General features: G+C 35.4%; 1 protein-coding gene across 1 annotated transcript in view; it reads left to right on the forward strand.

Annotated features, from left to right (window-relative positions):
• LOC106684654 (uncharacterized) overlaps positions 1 to 10,007 on the forward strand; it is a 168,975-nt gene that overhangs the window by 4,127 nt on the left and 154,841 nt on the right. The gene's annotated exons all lie outside the window — the stretch shown is intronic.

A 10,007-nucleotide genomic window follows, 5' to 3' on the forward strand; every position in this document is an offset into this window, starting at 1 on the left:
TATATAGGATAGGACCAAGGATACTACCCTGAGGTACACCAGCAGACTGAAGGAATAGGGATGAATAAGCGCCGTTGTAATTTACTTGAAATAATCAATTTTTTTTTTTTTTTTTTAATTTTTTATAAGCATATTTTCTAAATTTTTTATATGCTACTCAGCCAACATGACGTCACTCCTTGCAACTATCCGCGGTAACGCGCCTGTCTGCCAACCCAAGGCCTGGGAGTTCGAGTCCCAGGCCCTATCCGGGATTTTCCCAAGCATATAATTATATAATACTCACTCACAGCCTCCCCCCGGGCACTTGTGAGGCCCGTTAGCCAATGGGTGGCACTAAAAAAAAATAGGCGTGGGAGTGAATAACCCACTCTATGAAACCACGTCATGAAACGCGCGATGTATTTCCTAAGTGCATTGCGCGAAGCCTTGGACCTCCGCGGTCTGTTGCGCCAATAATAATAATCATTTTGACAATAGGAAGTTCATTTTATACAGTTCAGAATAAATGTCATAACTGCCATATATATAATACCTGTGGCTGTAAAATGTTACAAGGATGGTTTTACGCCGTCGGGACGCTGCCCAGTTTTCTAGCATTCAGCGTAATTTTAGGAGTGATGGAACTTTTTTCGATGTCCCGAAGTTATAGACAGAACTTATGCTGTTGATCTGTAAGAGGTGTAATAATAAACCATAATAGATGTTTCCATCGCAACGAAAATTTCTAAAAAATGACGTACTACGTTGTTGCGCTGCCTCTCTTCCCCTCTGCCCGCTCGCCTGGTAGTCATTTTAAGGGAAATTAAGTCTCTCATACAATATGATATCTAATAAATAGTTCTCGATATTGTTATTAAATAAATTATTTTCCTAGGAGTTCTTTGTTATTTTGTATCGTGAACTTTTATGATGGTGTCTGAACATCCTGTTTAAGGAATAGAAGTAAATGGAACCGCGTCAAGACGCTCTTATCAACGGAGCAATAACAGTTTTTTTTTTTTTTTTAATTCCTCTCCATTGCCATTGTCTGCCATACGGGGTGCGGGAGCAGTGGTGTAGAGCGCTGGGGTTTGCGCATGCCACTGCTCACAAAGATCAACAATTTTTTATTTTATTTTTATTTTACAAAATTATTATTATACAATTATTAACTAGTTGACTTGGGCTAGTACATAAGATAAAACGTCATCACCACGCATGTTTTGTGTAATCACCTTAATGTAGGAAGCATAAATAATTCCCTTAGGTAAAAGAAAGCCCTGTTGTTTATCTTTAGCTGGAATAAGTGAAACAATTGTTTGATGGTCTACTTTAAATATTAAAAACTTAGAGCACCATTAAGTGCTATTGATATTGAAATATCTGTTCATTCATCATTGTTATCTGTTAAAGCCATCTCAAATCGACTATGTCTTTTTGTTGGAAGGCTTTAAAATGAACAAACGAAAAACTGGTTCAGATTAAACATTTATTTGGTCAATTTAAACATTTTAAAAACTAAAACTAAAATAAACAAAAGATGACTAATAATGGATACAAGTAAAAATAAAAAGGCCTCTCAGATGAAAATAAAATAGTTATATAAATTATGAAAATTACAATAAACTAATTTACAAATAAACCAATAAATAAATATATAAAATAAATACTAGTCGACGTAAGCTGCTCCATTCTGGCAGGTCCGAGATGTTTAGGTCGTAGCTCTTGTAGCTAAATACACCGCTGCAATGGTCCAAAGTTGGTGTAGTGGCTCATCAATAGTCCACATATCCAAAAGTCGTATTAATGTATTAGGCGAGCCGACTAAATGAACCCAGACAGGGCTGGATACACACGTTCATAGCCACTAATTATCTGGAACTCATATTAAAGTCTAAACACAGAAAAGGTCTGGTTTCGGACTGTAATGGTGACTAAAACACTCAATAAATGTCCAATAAATTATCATTAACCAAACGCAGACAGGGCTGCTCAGACACGGCCACTAATTAGCCGAAACTGCTCTAAAAACTAAGATGGTCGGTCCGTTGCTAGGTGACGCCTTAGCAACAATTATCAGCCCCTAGCAACTGTCTCTATTACTCATTATAACACACAAATATAATTACATTTTTTCTTTTCAAATAACTAAATCCAATTAAAATAAAAAAAATAAATATAACTAAATTAAACACTACTAAGTCAAATACTATTTACAATTATTAACATGGTAATTATATATTATGGCGTTAACATTATCAGTTATATTTTTCAATTCCCTTGTATGCAAATAATCAATCACAGGTACATCACCACGTTGTATATAGATTACAATTAAATTTCACCAGATTGTGGTAATTTTTGAATTAAAACATGTGAAGACCATTTAGGATGTTCTTAGGAGTATCCAAAATGACTATAACTAAGAATAAGAAAATACATAATAATCGATCATGATTAAATTGTTACTAAAAATGATTAAATTTTATAGAATCGGTTACATGTTCAGCAGGTGGGTATTGACGTAGAGAACAACCTACAGGTGGCTGACCTGACTGTAGCCCTCCAATCCCTTCAACTTCTATTCAACTTAGTCACCTCCACAATCAATTCAGCAGATATGATCCAACTCATTTACTCGTCCCAATTTTCTTCATATCTCTTTTTCCATTTCGTTGTGTATAAATGCTACTTATTTAATACTATTTTTAATTTATTTGTATATTTTTTCACTATAAGCTATAAAATCACATCATAACAATTGATTATTTAAGCTTTCTGTACAAATAGGAACTGGATGGTTTTAATGGAGCCCCTCATGGTACCCTTTGAGTCTTTAGTAATTAATTAAGACCGTTTGCCTAGTAAGAGAGGTAAGACGGAATCGACCAGTAGAATCCACATTTAGTCAAAGATAGCGTATCTGTTTAACACGGATATGTGGAGTAGCATTAAAGGATCCTGTAGGGTAGTTATAAGTAGAATTTTTTAAGTCGATGCACCACAAGTCACGATGAAGCTTACAAATCAGGAGACGAGAAAAATAAAATTTATAAACTTAAATCGATATATAGCGCAGACTAAAACTTTAGCCATTTACTGTAACATAAATGATTTAGAAGTTAACGCATCAGACGCACTTGGATAGAAAAGGTTAAAAAATCACTCCTTACATTTGATAATTTACAAATTGAAACAGTTTCCAACTAAATCTGTTTAGGTAGTTCCGATTTGGAACTCAGGTATTTTTCTAAATGCCGTAAAATATTTCAAAAATAAAAAACAGGACAGACGTGAATTCTGCCTTAAATATTTGTCGTACAGCCTAATTATGAAACTGACCAAAACTTAAATAAATAACGTAAAAATAAATCAATTACACTCAGCTTGATCCATATCTTGTGGTTGCGCTATTCCAATAATATAGAAAGAGCTCATCTATATTTCTTCAAACATTATTTTTTCCAAACAAGGACACAACATCTTGGGTAGTAAGATTAGAGTTCAATTACTGTCATAGTCGTTATGAAATTCTAAAATAGGACCCTAATGGGTTTATAAAACATGGACAATAATAGACTATAACTAAAATTGTTTTTTAAAAATGAAAGATTTTTATAAAAATGTGCATCATAAATTAAAACATAATTGGTTAACACAGTTGGCTATCCGAAATTGATGAAAAGCAAATACATTCTGAGCTTGACCCTATGTAGTTCAAATGCGGAATGCCTGAAGCAAACTTTAACTATGTTTTACATAATCAGGACCTTCAAAACTTAACAGGATCAAAGTTTGACCCAGCCTGCAATAACATATTTACAGTTAATACTGAAAAAACAACCATATTTAACAACATACATTCCTTTTCAATAGATAAAAACACCGGTTCAACTACGGCTCTATGGTAAATGCATTAAATAAATCACACGCATTAACCAAACGTACATAATCAAACCACTTCAGGAATGCACTAAATGTATTTTAAAAATGCCCAAAGATCTTTTTCATATTTTATTAAACTGCCTAATTTACAAATACTACCGACAGCATCGCCTACCATATATCACCCAATACAATAGAACCCAAATTAATGAGTTATTAACATCTACTGATTTTTCTACAATAAGAAATATTAATTTTTATTTCATATAAGGGTTCTCCATATTATAGCCTTCATAATAAAGTTGTATGCACCTATGTATTATTATTATTATTATTTGTTTTTATGTTGTTTTTTTTTATTATATCAGAAATGTAAGATAAGATACTGGGCAGTCCATAGGTTTACGACGCGATGATTTAATGGGATTCATTGACAGTTATTTTTATTTTCCAATTTAGCCACTATTATTCAAGAGTTTTGATGTGGGATTGATGAGTTAATAAAAGTAGAATTTTCTACAGCCTGTGAAATTCTTGATCTATTTCTCCCATTTCCTAACTTGTGCTAATTTTCCCGCCCTTCCTAGAATTATTCTCTAATAGGCAAACTTTTAAATTTAATAAATTTATCGAATTTTGTCTTTTTCAGAGGATTCCCGTCTTTTGATATTTTTACAGAGAGCAATAAGTTCCATATTAGAGAATAAGAACATTTTCTACTTTTATCAATAACATGGAGGCTGGCGTTGAAGCAAGCTTTTTACAATTGATACTTGGATCAACATAAGCAAACATGATTTGATCTTTGAATTAAAAGCAGACACATTGAACGGAGTAGCGTGGAGATTAGGCTTCTAACCTGGGAAGGTTGGGGCAATTAGGTTGGAGGGCCCTTACACGGTGATTAGCAATTGACATCTCATGCATCCACATCAAAAGGCTCGAGATTAAAAGCTAGGCTATGCTTTTGAGTCCATTCATTAACCGCCAACTGGATGCATCTCCTGCCTGACTACCAGAGGGTGGAGCTACTTCAAATCTCTCTCAAAGGGTTTGTTTGCTTTGTCTCATTATATATAAGGAATAATAAAATAGTTCCAAGTAAATTGTGCTAAGGACTTTGTAAATTGTAGTCTTTCCGTGGGAAATAGGTTAAATAACATTTTGACTTTATAGCAATATTCTTAAAATAATTATCCGCTGGCATAATATTCACGTTTTTCTGTTCGCGAAAACATATTATTCTATACTTCGATATAGAATATCGTTAACTGACCATAAGGGATCACTTAATTAAGAAAAGAAGATGGTCTGGGTGCTGGTAAAAAAACTCAGTACTAATACTGTTTATTCTGCTGCTACGTTTCGCCCCACTTAGCAGCGCTTCGTCAGAGCTAAATTAAGATAAACAATTTTTTTTCTCACTTTTATCAAAAAACTTCTTACGCCTTATTTTTATTTTCGTTGTGCTATTAATAAGTAACTGTAATTTTGACGGTTACATTTCCCCTTATGTTCCTTCAATTTTCGTTTTACTTGATTGGCGAAATATTTGTTCTTTATTTTCATTTTACTTCTTATTAGATGTACTCTTACCTTATTCGTCTTTTAGTTTTAAATTTGTTTGTTTTTACTTTCTTTAGTTATTTTATTTGATATTATTCTACGTTTTAAGTTTATGTATCTATTATTAGTATTTATGTCCATCTGATATCTGTCTTATTTTAATTTATTCTGCTCATTTTTGTATAGTTTTCAATATATTTTTACATTTTAAAGTCTAACATAGTTTACACTATTGGCATTTCATACTCATTCCATATTTACAATAATATACGTTTTTTGTATCATGTGTTTAGCCCTGGTGAAGCGTGAGGAAATGGTGCAGAATAAATAGTTTTTGTATTATTTGAGTTCCTTTTTTTTGACCGCCACACTTCATTTCTTATTCTAAATACTAATACGAGTAATGTCTACTAATCTGCAGGGTGGGGTCTAGAAATCCCTCCATACGGTTTAACCAACAATTTTAAATATTTTTTTTTTAACACAGATATAGATTGGCGTGATTCTTTTCTTCTGGTAGGTATTCAGATATGAATTTAGAGTTGAGTGGATTCGGTTACATTGAATTGTTGTTCAAAGGTTCCAATCTAGATATAATGATTGTTTTGTTTACACTACGTAATATGTAATGTGTAGTATTAGAGAGAGTTCAAGAATTTCATACTCTTTAGATTAAAAAAATATATATATTTCTATTCAAAGACAGATAGTTTGCTTAAAATACTCGTACTTTATGTAAATGTTGAACTGGTACTATTCTAAACTTTCTAGTAATTTTTATCTTCCATAAGGGACGTAAACGATTTCGGTGAAGCGGTTGCCTTTTTTTCCCAGTAACTCATATGTTATAATTTTCAAAACTTTTTTTTTACTTCTATTGTCCTCAAGAATACGAAACGTAATCTGTCATATCAAGGTATCCGGGTAAAATGGCTTTAGGTTATATGTAGAGTGCTAGTGCAGTGTCGACTAGTTAGTACTAAGTTTAGTATCGAAGTCGCCATCAAGCGTTCTGCATCAAAAACTTTTATTCCCTTTTTTTAGTATCTTTTTAATCCAGAACTGACTTAATTTATGTATATAAGTTAAGTGTTATCGGGTTTGAAAATTTAAAAAAAAGAATAAGGGACAAGTAATGACACTCTCGGTTGCAACTGAAACACTAATTTATTCATCTCAGCGCTCCTCTATATATATCATACTATCAGCTGATCGCCGCAGTCAGCTGGCATGGGAGTAACAGCTGACTCAGGCCGTAACTCCCCCACCAGTTTACGAATAATCCTCGTAAACTAATACTATATAAGATAATAACATAGAACACAAAAACAATAAAGGAAAACTATTTACAATAAAAATAAAATCCTATACACATATCATTGTTAAAACTAAGAAGCTACTTCTTCTTCGAGCAACATGCTTGTTGTGTATCTCCTCACCGTCCACTGCCGTGCCCTTATAGTCCAGCCGGTGTCCTCGAAGTCCAAAGAGATCCTCAAATGAGGAAAACCCCGTAACGGTGTGCACCGAATGATTATATGCCGCTATTGCCTTAGGCATTGCTATATCCGGTTCCAATCTCTTGTCGATCTGATATAAGCGAAGATAGTCACTCAAAGTGCCATGAAGCCGCTCTATGTCTCCTCTACTCTTTTGGTGTCCTGGTGCGTTGAAGTGCCATGTCACGTCGAGGTCCTTCATTTCAGTTCGAATCCTGGCATTGTCAAATTCTCTGCCTGAATCTGATGAGATACCCTCTGGAACTCCATGCAATTAGAACCACAATCGGAGAGCTGCCAGCACTGCTTCTGACGACTTGTCCTGCACCTGTTGCGCCATTACCGCCTTACTGAAGAGATCAATTATGGTGATCCATTTAAATCCTCTCCATGTGAATGTATCGATCTGCAGCTTCTTTGAGTACTGCATCTGCGGTAGGTGTCTCCTCTTGTCTCCCTGTTGGTGGGTTTCGGTCATGTTTCGTGAGTAGACAAACAATTTCCTACAACCTCCATGATTGTCTTCTTCATTCCCCATCGAAAGTACTTTCTCTTTAACGCGTGCAGGGTCTCCGGCGGTGAATTGTTTTGGCCTGGTGATATGCTATGGTCACTTCTTTTTGCCGTTCATCTTCCTGAAGGGTTTCCACCATCTGCTTGCAACGGATGAACCGTTTGTTCGCTGTATCATAGCCGCTTGATCTTCTCCCAAACGATGGGATTGCCCACGTAAAAGTGATGAGCTTCTCCGGTTCCAGAAGCAGCCTTCAACACTCTGCAAATCTGGTCGTCCCTCACACCTGCCTGTGACCAAATCGTCATGATTTTGCTTGTCCCATACTTGCTACATTAAACTTTGAGCAATCCAGCGGTTCGCGTCTTCCATACAATCTGTCGCCTCTTGTCATTGATGATATCCTCAAGTTCCTCCATATCTACTGGTTTCCTTCCTCCGAGCTCTCATTAGGCGAAGATTCCTCCTTATTGTCTTCCTTCGCCACATTCTGTTCTTCATCTCCGGGTGTCCACTCCTGGACGATTATCCGACCTCCTCTTCTACTGCATTTACTGTAATTGCTCGAGACAACCAATCGGCTACTACATTTTCCTTTCCTGGTTTATATACTATGTCCATTTATACTGTGCGATCTCCTTCCAACGCATAATTCTAGCCGAAGACTCCTTCAACTTTCTCGCCCATTGCAGAGACCTGCGGTCAGTGTGTACCTTAAACCTTCTGCCAAAAACATAGGGTCTAAAGTAGTCAACTGCCCACACTATTTCCAAGAGCTCTCGTTCCAGCGCACTGTATCGGATCTCCGTCCCTGTCACTACTGGGCGATCTGTCCCTTTACCTTCCTGAAACAACACCGCTCCCAGCGCGTACTCACTTTCGGTTGCCGGGTAAAGTCCGGGAACACAAACACCGGCTCTTGCTCTAGCTTCACCATACACCGTCTGATATTGTCTTCCACCATCGGAGTGATAATCACCGTTCTGCCTTTCTTGAGTAAATTGTTGAGTGGAACGAAGAACTCGGCCATTTCTGGTACAAATCTGCGGTAATAATTCAAAGTTCCCAGCAACCTCCGCATTCCCTTCACTACCCTAGGCACTGCCATCTTCCTTATATCTGCGATGTTATCTGCGTCCGGTTTAACTCCTACCCTGAAAATGGTGTGTCCCAAAAAAATTATTTGTGCTTTCCCCAACAATGATTTTTCTCCCGATAGTTTGAGCTCAAATTTCCTGATTCTCTGGAATACACTGAGTAAATGTTGCACGTGCTCGTCTCCGTTCTTACTGAACATTAGGAGATCATCCATGTAGATCTGACATACAGATTTGTTAACTTGTCCATCAGACGCTAGAAGGTTATGGGAACATTTTTTAGGCCAAATGGCATCCTTGTAAATTCACAGTGTCCTCTCTCGAATGTGAATGCTGTTACATGCTGATCTTTAGGGTGTATTTTAATTTGATGATATCCAGCTACTTGAAGGCTTAAATTAAAAAAAAAAAGGAATAAGGGACAGGTAATGACACTCGGTTGCAACTTAAACATTGCTTTATTCATCTCAGCACTCCTTTATATATTTATCATTCAATCAGCTGATAGCCTCAGTCAGCTGACGTCGAAGTAACAGCTGACTCAGGCCGTAACTTATAGAATAATATTAATGATATCCCGTCGATAATAAACCTGTAGAGTCATACCATTAATATTTCGCCGCCGGTGAGCCTGAGCAACAAGTAAGAAGGTTTTGTCGCCTAACTCTATGACTTCCTAGGAAAGTTTATTAATTTGTTTCCACGCATTCCTTTTGATAAATTTTTAAGGAGTTCTTGATTATTTTGTAAACTGTTGGAACATATTGGACTAACGTATTAAAAGAACACTTATTTAGTTATCTCTATACCATTTCATTTAGTTTCTGTATTCGATGAACTCATAATTATATGCAATCTAAAGCCAATTACATCATTATATTACAGTGACAATTGTATAATACATTATCATTGATTTATATGTGCAAAGCTGCTGATCTAATCTGAACAGAAGGAGACATCTTTTGTGAAATAAACTCCTTTAGACACCTGCCATTTGCTGAGGAATGGTTAATATTCCAGGCGTCGACCAGTCTCCATTGTAACCTAATCTTATTATACCTCTTCTTCATAGAAATAATTTCGATTGTCTGGTTCAGGAGTTTCTTATAACTTTGGATTTCCCTTAAAACAGTAGATCTCTTCGAATTTTCTTCATAAATATACTTTTGTCTTTGCTAACTTAATTGCTCCAACAACTTTTCAATTCTCTTAAAACGTGTGTTCAAACTCCATCATGGAAAATCAGCGTTTGATATTATATGCTTGCATCCTCTAACAATTAGTATTCTATTATTCCTATCCGAAGGACAAAATAGTATTCTTCAGTTATTTATTTTTTAGTAACTCATTTCTTATGACTGAAAATATCAATAAGAATAATAATTATTAATAGCAATAATAATCATTAATAAGAATAATAATTATTAATAGCAATAGTAATCATTAATAAGAATAATAATTATT

This window comes from Halyomorpha halys, unplaced genomic scaffold, assembly GCF_000696795.3.
Source record: "Halyomorpha halys isolate HHAL.00 unplaced genomic scaffold, Hhal_1.1 Scaffold599.1, whole genome shotgun sequence".
Lineage (NCBI taxonomy): Eukaryota > Metazoa > Arthropoda > Insecta > Hemiptera > Pentatomidae > Halyomorpha > Halyomorpha halys.